The sequence below is a fragment of the Ochotona curzoniae genome, unplaced genomic scaffold, assembly GCF_017591425.1.
Source record: "Ochotona curzoniae isolate NIBS_2020 unplaced genomic scaffold, NIBS_Ocur_1.0 contig_2657, whole genome shotgun sequence".
NCBI lineage: Eukaryota > Metazoa > Chordata > Mammalia > Lagomorpha > Ochotonidae > Ochotona > Ochotona curzoniae.
The window spans coordinates 240,428-254,198 of record NW_024465540.1 but is presented as its reverse complement, the minus strand read 5'-3'; the positions used below and the strand labels follow the sequence as shown (position 1 = coordinate 254,198).

The 13,771-nt window shown below is 42.9% G+C and overlaps 1 pseudogene; it reads right to left on the bottom strand.

The window, feature by feature from the left end:
• Positions 1–3,006: 3,006 nt before the first annotated feature.
• LOC121152797 lies at positions 3,007–5,702 on the bottom strand (annotated as a pseudogene).
• Between the last annotated feature and the right edge of the window lie 8,069 nt (positions 5,703–13,771).

Here is a 13,771-nt window from a genome sequence, read left to right as displayed (position 1 = left end):
AATCAAGCATGATGAGCCCCCACGAAAAACAAGGTTGTTGATCCTCATTCCACATGCTGTGACCTCTACCTTAAGAGAAAAATTCAGCAATCAAGCCATTTTCATTTTCCAGGGAAAACAACTGCTCTGGCAACACATATGCATGAAACTGTAAGTGATACCAGGCTAATTCAGTGTTTTGGTGAATAGGAACTTCTGAAAGGGGCAACACAAGTATTCCTGTGCCAAAACTACTACACCTGGTCATTAACTTCACATACAAGAAGATTTTCTAGCAGATCTCAGGGAAAAAAAAAATTTGGTTACTTCTGGTCCAATGCCCATGGAGCGCAGAATGATGAAATCAAGCATGTTGAGCACCCACACAAAACAAGGATGCAGATCATTTGTCCAGGGGCTAAACTCCACGTCCAGGGAGACCTTCAGCGCCCAAACCATTTTCAGCTACCTTGGAAAACAAGTGCTCCGGTAGCACATATGCCTGTAAGTATATGTAATATCTAGGGAACTGCGTGATTTGGTGACTGGCAACATGTGAAAGGGGCAGCACAGGTTTTCCAGTGCCAAAACAACTCCACCTGGCTTATTTAATTCACACACCTTCAGATTTTAAAGCAGATCTCCAGGAAACCCTGATTGGTCACCTCTGGTCCAAATCCCATGGGGCCCAGGATATTGAAATGAAGCATGTTGAACACCCACACAAAACAAGGATGTAGATCCTCACTCCGGGCGCTAACAACTCTACACCCTGAGAGAAGTTTATTTCCAAGGCCATTTTTGGCTACCTTGGAAAACAAGTGCTCTGGCAGCACATATGCCTGAAATTGTAAGTGATCCCTGGGGAACTGAGTGTGTGGTGAATGGCAACTTTTGGATGGGGCAGCGCAGGACTTCCTGTGCCAAAATGACTCCACTTGGCTCATTCACATCACATACCATCAGCTTTTCAAGCAGATCTAGAGGGAAACCCTGTTTGGTCACATCTCATCCAATGCCGATGGAACCCAGTCTGTTCAAATCAAGCATGCTGGGCCTCCACACAAAGCAAGGATGTAGATCCTCTCTCCAGGCTCTATGAACTCCACATCCAGAGAGAAGTTCAGCACCCAAGCCTTTTTAGCTACCATGCAAAACAACTACTCTGGCAGCACATATGCCTGAAAGTGTAAGTGATACCAATCTAATTCGGTTTGTTGGTGAAAGGGAATTTCTGATAGGGGCAGCACAGGTCTTCCAGTGCCAAAACGACTCCACTTGGCTCATTCACTTCACAAGGCATCCGCTTTTGGCTTCTATTAGGTGCTATTTCCTTTTGCATTTCTTGAAAACATCTTTAAGTATCATTTGTAGGGCACGTTTGCAGGATGCATATTGTTTTAACTATATTTTTATTTCTTAAAAATTCTTTTATTTTCATAATCTTTACATAGGTAATTAGGTCTCAAAGGGTAAAGGGCTACAGCAAAGTAGGTAAGATAATTGTTTCCGCATTAATATTATTATTGCCTTTATCTATTTTCAGCAAGGGCAGAGCCAAAGTTAGAAGCCCTATTCAACCTGTTACCCATTCTTGATTCCCAGTTTGGAGCATAATCCGAGTGTCCTTCTCAAGCAGTTTTGATAGTGCAACAGTTCTGAATTACTGTCAATCTCGCCATTCCAAGCATGATGAAATTTTCAGAATCCACTGGCTGACATAGGCTGTTCATGGTTGAGGTTGTGAGATTGGTAGCTCATTTGGAGGGTTCCCCAGAGATATTTGTCTGAAATGATCTCAGAATTGCTTCTTGTGTATGCTTGCCAGTACAGGGTCCAGCGTAGTCCATTGCCCCAATCAGCTTGTGCAAATATTGGTAGTTGCAATTACCGTTTCAGTTCTGTTTCCAGCCATGTCTTCCATAAGAACCAATGGGTGTTGCTCTCAAGCCTGATTCTTTCCTCTTCACACTCGGCTCTCACACAAACCAGTGGTACCTGCAGCCTAGTTAGGGACGACTCCCAATACCCCCACGTGGTCTGTCCCCTATCCTGGTTCCTGTGCTTGCCAGTTATGTATCACAGTCTTGTTCAGTCTGTCCCACATCCCATTCAGCTATACATCAATGGGCGTTGAATCCCAGTTCAACCTAACCAGCCCTATTATCCAGCCCACAACAAGCTGTCGGGTTCCGTTCTGTCTAGCCATTCCTGCTTCAGGTCTGGTTTTCATGCTCTCCAGTGGGAGTAGCAACCCAAGAGTGAGGTGCCTGAAATTTCCCTACTGGGCCATTCTCACACCTGGATCACGCAATCTCCTGGTGGTCCTTCAGTTTAATGTGACAGAATTAACTCCCAGTGCCTCCCTCTTCCAGCTGATGCTTCCACAAAGGCCAACCAACACTCTGATTTGTGCTTGCATCAGTTGAAACAATCAGTCCAGCCTGGCTATTCCCTGATCTAGGTCACATAAGGCCCACAGGTGTTGTAGGCCTTCCTGATCTGTTCTGCCCTCATCTAAATATACGCTCTCCAGTGGGAGTTGCATTCCATCAAGGGGACCCTTCACATTCTCCCTACTCTTAGCTTTTCATTAACGTGGAAGAATATTTTCTTCCTTCCTTTCTTTCTTTCTTTCTTCCTTTCTTCCTTCCTTCCTTTCTTTCTTTCTTTCTTTCTTTCTTTCTTATATTTATATAATATTAGAAATATGTTTATTTATTAATTAATTAATTTATTTATTTATTTTACATGGCCCTGTGCCATTTTAGGATCAGAGTAAGTGATTCTCTTTGTCACTTCTGCCCGCCCTACGTCCCCATCCCCTAAAAACTGTACATCAGTTTATAAACATATTAACATATATATAATGGGGGTGCCAGGGGGTGCCTGATACCAGCAGCTGTAGGCTGGCCTCATGCTTCATGAATGCCTTCAGGTCCAGGTGCCAGTCTGATGTCACATCCGAGAAGTAGCCCCTTGCTCCAGTCATATCTTGGGCTCCAGCTCCTGGATACAGGGTTGTTTTCACACCAGCACATGCATCTTGTAGGCTGGTCTTTCCTTCTGCTGGCACTGGGAGCTGCAATATCAGGCCACCTGGTTGTGCCTGCAGATGTTGAACTCCTGGACCTGCTTCTTGATCACTGTGCCACTCAAGGTAGGTGCACAGGTTCTCTTCCTCCATCATGTGCCCGTTGGCATTGTAGAACTGGGTCACATTCAGGCTGGGGAACTTCTCATCTATGTGGTCTGTAGGAAGCTGCTGAATCACAAGTAAATAGATTGTGTGCTCCCTCTGCTTACTGGAGGCCTACTCAGCTCAGGGCCGCCAGCCTCAAAGCACAAGCTGCAGGTTGTCCATTGTCATGGCATTTAGATGCACTGCATTGAAGCCGGAACCAACCTCGTGCTGCTTCCAGCATCTTGTGCAGGTTTCTACAGGATCCCTGCCTTTATTCTTGTCAAAGTTGTATCCGAAATTCTAAGTCCTCTTACTACTATTTCCATCTGTATCAATTTCCACGTGGGTTTCGAAGGAGTAGCTCTCCACCAGTGGCATGCCCTGCTCATGGATCAGTGTGTACTTCACACGATGCCCAATTTGTGGTTGGTCATGATCAGACCTGTGCTCTCTGCCTGAAGCACTTTTCCCAAGGAAGACACCAGGCCAAGGCGAGGTGGTGCACCATCCAGGAGGGACAGGGACAGGGCCAGGCCCGAGTGGGCTCTGGCCAGGATGGGGGTGGGCCAGGCTTGTGCTGTACTGGCGCCCTATGGACCTGAGACATGCTGCTGCCATGTGCACCACCACTCATTTTCTTATTTTTAAAGATCTATTTATGTTTTACTGGTAAGTCAGATACATAGAGAAAAGGAGGGACAGAGAGGAAGATCTTATATCTGCTGATTCACTACCCAAGTGGTTCTAATGGTCAGAGCTGAGTGCATCCAAAGCCAGAAGCCTCTTCCAGGTCTCCCACACAGGTGCAGAATCCCAAGGCTTTGGGCTGTCCTTTACTGCTTTTGCAGGCCACAAGCAGGGAGCTGAAGGCAAATCAGTGCCCCTTGGATATGAACTGGTGCCCATATAGGATCCCAGCACATAAAAGGCAAGGACTTTAGCTGTGTGAGACTACCATGCTGGGACATTATTTTACATTTAATGACAAAGAAGCTCTTTGCTGGATACTTTATTTTGCATGGCCTTTTTTTTTTTTTTTTTTTTTCCTTTAAGAATCTGGAATATGCTTCTCCATTCTCTTCTCGCCTGTAGAGTTTCCTGTGAGGGGTCATTTGTACATCTAATTGTCACTTCTCTATATGTCAATTGATGTTTTCTAAGGGCAGGTTTAAGGATATTTTCCTTATGTTGGTTTGAAGAGAGCTTGAGGGGTCTGTGCCCCTCCTGATTATTGTTTCCCAAAATGGTTTTCTAGACAATTGTAACTTTCCTTTATTATTTTATTAAATACATTTTAAATTTATCTTTCTGTATCTTCTGGAATTTGCATAACTCTTATATTTTGCATTTTAAAAGCATCTGTTAAATTTGAATATTTTTTAACTTGACCCAGGCTTGTTTCCAGCAGTTTGATTGTTTTCCACTTGTGACAAGAAATGCTTTCCAATTCTGAGACTCTTTCTTCTGTCTTCTTTATTTTATTATTGAGACTTTCCACTGAATTTTTAATTTGCCCTGTTGCATCTTTCATTTTCAATAATTCTGCTTAATTTTATTTCAGTGTTGCTCTTTCCTGTGTGATACACTCCTTAAATTCCTTGAACTCCTGTATGTGCTTCTCATTGTTGATAAGAAGTTTCATAATGAGTTTTATGAATTCTATATCCCTCATTTTCTCAATGTATTCCTAAGCTAAATCTGAGTTTGGCAAAGGCTTTCACCTCTTTGTAGGAGAGTCCTCAGTACCACTCATCATGCCTCTGTTTCCTATTTTGGTCTTGCTCATTTAATTCTGTTTAGCAGATTTTTCTCCTTAGGGCAGATTTGTAAGCTGTGTTACCCACAGATTCTGTAACTCAAAATTACTTATTTTGGTTGATTTATTGCCCTTTTTTTGCAGTCACTCGTGCCATTCCCTCCAGCGAGTTTCAGATCTGGGTTCATGTTAGACTTCCAACATGGTCTCCATAGCACATCCCCTGGCTCACCACTACTACCTCCTTTGTTCCTTTGATGATGTTGCACAATGGCCTGTACAAACTTTCTCCGTGTGCATTTGAGAAGTTGCAAGGACTAGGGAGATACTACGTGTCATAAGTAACTCGGTTGTTGTTGATGCTGATCTTTTTTGGAATGTGTTTGCTGTTAAGTCTGAGGGTCACCCGGACATATTTTGAGTCATAAGATGCCAAAGGCAGTATTATTTTTGATGTGGGATCAGTGCAGTGCAGTGAACTTAGTGAGTTCATTTCCAGCTCAATACATACACAGCTCAATGCTATCCCTGCAGTCTCAAAGCCTTTGCTACCCTGTACAAAATGGTTGTGCCACATGTTAAGTTCTCAGACTGATGGGTATTAGGCATGAGAGCTATCCAGACAAATTTTGGGTGGAACCAGGTTGTGGTGAATTTCTGTCTGCTGGTGCAGTTCAGATTGACATTCATTGACTGCCGCTAGGGTGTATGTTCTTTTCATTAGCATACCATTGTCTTTTTTGCTTTCTCATGTTCAAAGGTCTCCAGGTGCACCTCTGCCATCAATCTGTCCTCTTCTATAGGCTGGAATGTGCCCTCTCTGCTTTCCTCTTTCTAATGTGTCTCCATCTGTTTAAATGTGTTACCAAATTGTACAAGCTTGTATCTCAGAAATAGATTTTGTACACACTACTTCATTCCATAGTGGCTGCAACAGGAAGAGCTGAACTGATCTGTTCAATGCTCATATTTTGTCAGTGAGAATGTTAAGTAGTGCAACTGCTGTGGAAAATAGCTTTTGTTTTCTCAAATGATTAAACCTAGAGATACCGTGTAATCCAGTGTTGCTATGCTTGCTGATATTCTGAAGAGAACTGAAAGGTGTAACTGTAAAATATATTTTCAGATTCACCTCAGCCAGTCCTGCAAGAGTCCAAAGTGATGACACCTCCAATGTTCTTAAATAAATGAGTTGGTAAAGAAATCATATACACATACTATGTAACACCATGCAGCAATCAGTATGAATCATATGTATAATTCTTGACATATGATGGTAATTGGAAGAAATCAAACATCTTAGTCCACATGTTGTTTCATCTTGTTCATGTGAATTGTCCAGAATGGGCTGACTTATCTGAACAGAGCACACAGTGTTGGTTTCCAGGAGCTGAGAGAAGAAAGTATGTGAAGGAAAGCATTCGTTGGAAGAGGATTTTCTCTTGGAGTGATGTGCACATTTCGAATGAATTTGAGGTGTTGATTGTCCAGCAGTGTGAGGATTATAAATCCCAGTGTTTGTTCATTTTTAGGCTAATTAAAAATCGATGTTTTTATTTGAAGTAAGGGATTAGAGAGAAAGAATGCTGAAGACAGGCAGAGTGAGAAGAGTTGAATCAGAGAGACTGTGTGTGAGTGAGTTTATATCTCATTTTCACTTCCAAAATGTGCTCAGCATCCAGACCTTTGTGTGCCAAATTCGAGAACCTGAAACTGCATCCAGGTTTCCCACCTGGGTGTCATGGGCTCTAGCACTTGAGCTTTCTCTTTTCCAGGTGTGTAAGTTAGCAAGGAAGAAAACATATCATTTGCTTCAAAGTTGACCTGCACCTGGCTAGGTGGACTGAAGCAAGACTAGTAAGTCATTGGACAGATCAAGTGTGGCCTTGATCACTGGAGGCAGTTGAATTGTAATCTGTGGGTGATGTGAACTGTTGCAGGGACTGAAGAGAAGGAGGGACATTATGCGGTGTGTGCCTCATCTAGTGGTTGAGGAGGAGATGGCCTTCATAAGGACAGGCTAAGATCAGGTGAAATAAGTTAGAAAATCACTGCAGTAGCCAGTAGGGCAAATATCACAATGTTGCTGTCTTCCACACATCCTGTTTTTGATTGAATTCTTCCATGCAGTCTCTAACCTATTGGAAACCTTTTTATTTTGGATTGTAAAACATCAGAATTATTCGCAACACTGAAAATCCGCTGATTTCAAAGCTTTAGTGGATTTGTAAGTTAATATTGAGTTAAAGGTGTGTGTGTGTTGTTTTTGTGGTATAACCACTTCAGGAGCATTTTTGGAATCACAGTGAAAGCTTTCTGGGAGATGTGCAATAAAATATTACCTTATGCAAGTTTGACACACTGAACCCCAGTAGGTATGACACTGATTCATTTTGTGGCCACCAGATAGGACTTCATTTTATGGCTTCTTTTTTCCTTTTTCTATATTGTATTGATATTTATTTCAGGACATGCCCTGTCAAAATAAAACAAAAGAGTTAATCCTTGCATTTAACAATAATATTGTATTATAAAAGCATTTTACAACTTCATCCTATCTTTGAGTGTGAGTTATGGGTAGATGGGCTAATGATATGTGATTACATGTCTTTTTCCAGATCCATAATCGGAGTGATCTCTGTATAGTACAAGGTTACAATAAGTGAGGTGTGGAAGAGGAGGAAAACAGGGAAATAAGGCTTTCCTGCTGGGTTTTGTTGCAACGAGTAGATAAGGAATTATGAAGACATTTTTGTTATCTTTTCAACTTATACTGTATTAAGCAATGCTTACAATGTAAATTTAGCAGGTTTTTCGGAGTTATAACTCAGAAATTTTCTTCCTGCAAGCAATGCATTTACAAATGAGTTTATTAACTTATACAGCAATCTTGTAATATCTAGTGAAAATTAAAAGTGTGCAGTCCTAGTATTTTTTTTTTTATAGTGTCTTAGGGGAAATAAATTTTGTTATGGTGATGAAGCTCAAAGACAATCCAACAGTTATTGGCTGCTGGTGGGTGCCAGACCGGGATCGTCTCCATCCCCAGAACTCTGATTATAGCCACCAGGCATGCATGGAAACCTGTCCCTGTGCCCACTCAAACTCCAGAGTCTGCTCCCTTCATGATGACAACACTGAAGGGGAAATTCTGGAGAACTGGGCTGGTCCAAGGACACCCACCAGCTGCAATCAATTTGCGGTGGATGGGATAGGGGAGGGGACAAACTCAATGTCTGCAGATTAAAACTTCCAGCAGCCTGTTGGCTACTGGTGGGTGCCAGGCCAGGATCATCTCCATGCACGTAGCTGTGATTCCAGCCAACGTGTACATGCGGTGATTTGTCCCTGGACAGCCAGTGTAACATTTAGCACCAAGCTATGAATGCTGGGTACCACCTGGGGAGTTCTGGGGTTTTGGTGCTTTGATTTGCAGCTCAGGAAGCTCCATGTTAATCTCACAGTACTTCTGGGATGTCAATCAATCCTAAAGACTCCCAAGGGCAATGCAACTATTTCTTTGAAGGTAAGCAATGATAATGAGACGTGGTAGGTTGGAGGAGAAGGACCAGATGATCTTTATGGATAAGACTGATATACCAAACACCTTTAAATACTGTGTAGAACTTGTAACCACTGAACAAATGTTGACCACCGAACACCAGTCTGTGCAAAATCTAAGGCTCAGGACATGTATAGCAGAATCATATCCTATTACCCAACATGGTGCTGAATCAGTAGACAGGTCAGATTAGGCAGGGCCATTAACTAGCAGTTGAGAGAACGATATCTGGGGGTAGATTCTGTGGGGGATGTGTCGGCCAAACCCCGAGGAAATGTTCAAGAGCTGAGGTTGTGATGGACTAAGCTAGGTGTGAACAAGGAGCCTGCCATCAATCACAGGTAAAGGAACCAGGCCAATTGAAAGGCTAGACTCTGCCAGGCACTGGCCTAAAACCAATTGGCATGTATGAGAACTGTGCCTGGGAGTGGGTCAAGTGGAGGAACTTGGTAAACTCCTGTGGCGGTCATAGCTTCTGCTGGTGAACACATGGTCTAGACCTGAGGGTCAGACAAGCTGGTCCAAGTAGCTCCAATGGCTAGCTAATTTGTGAGTTGGTAAAGGAGTGGGGTAGACGTGGCAGAACTGAGCAAACTGTAGCCCACAAGAAAATCTACAAACCAGCATGGAGCACAGGTCATGCAGAGCTAGGCTCTTGCACCTACTGGTCTGCGTGAGCCAAGGACAGGAAGCCACAATGTGTAAGACAGGGGCCGGGACAGTTGTGATGCCCTGTGCTAAGCTTACTCAGAGAAACCACTGGCATGCTCATGATCTATTCTGGGACGTGGCCCAGTTGGAGAGCTAGAAGGACACCCGAGATTGATTGAGGTTCCCACCAATGGGCATGTGGAATAGAAAGGGATCTGCGTTTGATCAGGAAACAGTTGTAGCCCCACTTGGCACAAGTGTGGACTGTGACTGGGACGTACCAGGCCGGGCCAGATCCCAACACCATCTGGTGGCCTGGAGGACCAAGGTAGATGTTGGATGGACTAGGCTGGGTATCAACCCCTACTGAGCCATATGTGAGCCTTATGTGGGTATGGACAAGCCATGGCTGGGTTGAAATATCCAACAGCAAGAAACAGATATGGATGAAGGCCAGCCAGGGAAACCACTGTTCCTGCTAGGACAGGAGGTAGACTGAGTAGGTCTGGCTCATGGGCCCCTTGGTATTTGCAAAATCTGGCATTGGAAGAGGTTCTGATGGAGAAGCCTGGGCAACTCCTCTGGCAGGACACAGTCCCTGCAGGAAAGTGCAAGAAACATGATGGGAAACAGCCCAGAATAGGCCATTTAAAGTTTTCCACTGACATACATTTGGCATGGGTCAGCGGCAGACCAGGCTGAATCAGTTCTCATCATCCACTGATCCACTGATGAATCTGAACACCAGAACAGAGTGTGGGTTAAGCCAGGTTTGGTCACAACAAAACTAGTGCACAATATGGAATACCATGGTGAGGTTGCCTGTATAAGGTATGACCTCAGTGCCCATTCAGTACACATGATATCCAAAAAGTGAGGGGACAGATCGTGAGCTGGAATGTGGGCAGACCAGACTAAGCAGGGTAGGCTTCATGTGGACTAGATCAGGAAAAGCCAGGCTGGGCTGATTGTTCTTACTGGTGCAAACAAAATAAGAGTGGGTGAGAGTTGTTTGGCCTTAGCCACAGCATCAGCTGTCAGAAGCTGGCATCAGGGGCTAATTCTGTAAAGTTACACCACAGAACCACCTGGAATATGCATAATTGAGTGGTGGGAGTGGCCTAGAAGATAAATAGCGGGCTCCTCGCTCTTGGGCAACTACTCCCACTGGAGGGAACAAAACCAAGGACAGGGGCAGGGTGGCTGGACAGAAAGACACCTACCAGATCTGTGTGGGCTGGACAGTTGAACTGGTAAAATGGAACTAGGCTTCTATGTCCAGTGACATTTAGGAGAGCCAAATGGGATGTGGGACAGACTGGATTGGTCTGCTACATATACTGGCAAACCAGGGTAGGGCAGGGAAGGCCTTGTGGGGTCATTGTGGGTTGCTCTGACTGGGATGCAACTCCCACTAGTTTATGTGAGGACCACATATGTGCTGGACAGAACCAGGCTGGAATGCAACACCCATTGGTTTCAGTGGAAGGCGAGGCTGGAAACAGACCCAACCCAGCAAAGGCAAACCACCAGCTGATTGGTGTAATGGACTGTGCCGGGGCCTGTGCTTGCAAGTGCATACAAGAATCTGGTCTGGGAACATCTCAGACAAAGTTTCTTTGGGGATCTCCCTAACTGAACTGCAGGACTTAGAACCGTAGTCAAGAAAAGACAGAAAACAGAGCAAATCAATCAACCACCTCAGCTATATGCAGAGAGCTGGATCAGAATGCTGATATAGGATGTGAATGCTGATATAGGTTGTCAGAACTGCAGTGAGAGGTTTAGTATGAAATGCCACATGCTGGCCTCACAAAGAGGTATCTAATCTCAGATGTATTTTCTACTTTGAAAAAACCATTGTATAAACGTGTATGCTTGATTGGTTGCATATAATACAAATGTATCATTCTACTGTATGGTATTTCAATAAATAAATGTAGAATCAATGGATCATGTAGTTAACATTTTCAGTCTTTAATTTTGTAAAATATTTTCATTAAATGTACCAGAAGTCTATTACTGAAAGGGATAGTGATGTCAGAGAAAGATTGAGAGAAAGGGAGAAAGAGAGTAAGAGTGACACTTAGAGCATGAGTGTCCATCCATTGCTTCACCCCCAAATTACTGTAATTGCCACAGCTTGGCCCATTTGAAGCTGAGAGCCAGGAGCATCTTCTAGTTTTTCCATGTGGTTGCAGGAACCAAAGTATTTCGGTCATCCTTCATTGCTTTCCTTGGTCGTTAGAAGTGATCTGCATCATAAGCAGAGCAATCAGTGCCCTTATTGGGTCCGACTGACACTGTTCCTTCTATTTTCTTATAGTTTATTCAAGCCAGGACCTATGCGATCTTCTCTTCCAGTATTTCATTGGATTTTAAAAAATACATTATTACCAAGTATAGATATGCCACTCTAGTATCAATCCCTAAATCCTATTATGACGTAGTGTTATGGTGCCTGCCTTTCAACATCCTTCTCTGTTTCCTTCTGCAGTCCTTCAAAGCCTGCAGTAATCACTCCTCTTTGTTCAGAATGGGTTATAAAACTTACACATGAGAGAAATATTTGGTGTTTGCTTTTCTATGTAAGGTTTATTGGGCTTAAGATAATATGCCCCTGTTCCATTCATTGTGCTGCAATTAATAGGACTTCAAAGTTTAGTTCTTTCTTTGATATTATTATTTCTTGGAGAGGATATATACCTCAGAGTGGTACTACTAAACCTAAATGAAATCCATTTTTATTTTTAAGGAAAATTATTTTCTATTATCAGTTGTAGTTCATGTGCATGTTTCTGCGTATAGAGAGTGAGGCAGAGGAATGGAAAACAAAAATTTGTTTCAAAGAAAGATATAATTCCTGTAGGCCATCTGGCCTTCCACCAGAAACTCGTTTATTTTCTGCTCTGGGTTACAGGATGCTCTAGGATCCTATTTCTGTTTTGTCTCCTGGAAGGACAGATTCGATGATATATGGCACACTGACCTTTATAGGAAAATGGAAGAAAAATGTTTCAGACCATAGTAAATCTACTATTCTATGTGGCTAGGCATTTGGAATAATATTTATTGAGCACACAATCTTAGCATACCAACTGGTATACTTCTACTAAATACTTTTGAAATGACTGATCTATGTGTAACAAATATTTACAAAAGTGATGATCCTTTGAACTTATTCATGATGAAATGTCTGTATTTGAATTCTAGTCTATTGGACCAGTGGGATTTATGAAAAGTGCCCTCATCAACTGTAAGGGTGAAGAATGGAAGAGACTCCAACCTTCACTACTGGAAAACTCAAGGAGATAAGAGGTTAGTGAATGTTTAATTAGAAACTTAGCTGAGTCTGAAGTGAAGTGGAAAGGAAATCCTAGTGAATTTGAAGGGGAAATTCATTGGGCATAAGGTTCCTCAAAATGATCTTTTTGTGTATGTGACCTAGAAGTGACATTAGATCATTAAAGATGCTGCTGAAACATGTTTGCTGTTGTAATCCATTCCTTTGACTTGGATATGTATTTTAACTGTGAATTGTGTGGTGTATTCTTACACTTATGATACTCCAACATGCATTTGAAAAATTATTTTCTTATGTGACTTGAATCTCTGCACCTCACTGTGGTTGGTGTTGTGTATGTGTGTACCTAGATGTTACCCATCATTTTCCATTATGGAGATGTGTTGGTGAAAAACCTGAGTCAAGAAGCAGAGGAAGGCAAGCCCATCAATATGCAAGTATAAATAAGAATGTATTTGTGGGGTTCAGTGCTCTTTCAGTGCATGGCATGGATTTTTCAGTCTAGGTTCAAAGAACTTAAAGGGAAACGCTGAAATCGCATCAGTTAAAAGGTAAGCTGGGGCCCAGCGCAGTGGCACAAGTGGTTAAAGGTCCTCGCCTTGCACACCCGGGATCCCATATGGGCGCCGGTTCTAATCCCAGCATCCCCGCTTCCCTTCCAGCTCCCTGCCTGTGGCCTGGGAAAGCAGTCCAGGACGGCCCAAAGCTTTGGGACCCTGCACCCACGTGGGAGACCCGGAAGAGGCTCCTGGCTTCGGATCGGCATAGTATCGGCCCGTTGTGCTCACTTGGGGAGTGAATCATCAGACGGAAGCTCTTCCTCTCTGTCTCTCCTCTCTGTATATCCACCTTTCCAATGAAAAAAAAATAATAAAAATAAATCTTTAAAAAAAAAAAAAAGGTAAGCTGACTTTAGCTCAGAGCTGGAAATTCATGCATTGTTTGTCATAATACAGATTTTCCAAAATGTTTTAATCTTATGCATGTAATGGTTTAAAAAGACATAAAGAGTGAGCATTTGCATAATTGTGACTATTGCAGTCAATCCCACATCCTATATACTGCTTGCTGAATTCAATTCCATGACAATGATTCCAGTATTACAATGGAGAAAACGCTGGGATGGAGCAGATGATCACGCAAATGGTTGGTTCCTGTCACACCATAGGAAATCTGAAACACGTTCCCAGCCCCTCCTATCTCCCATTCACATCAACATGCAGTTGCACCCTGGCAGTCACTGACATTTAAGAAGTGAACCAGGAGGTTGTGCAGATTTTCTTCTCCTTCTCTTTCTATCGCTCTCTGTTTTGTTTTTGTTTTGTTTTATTTTTT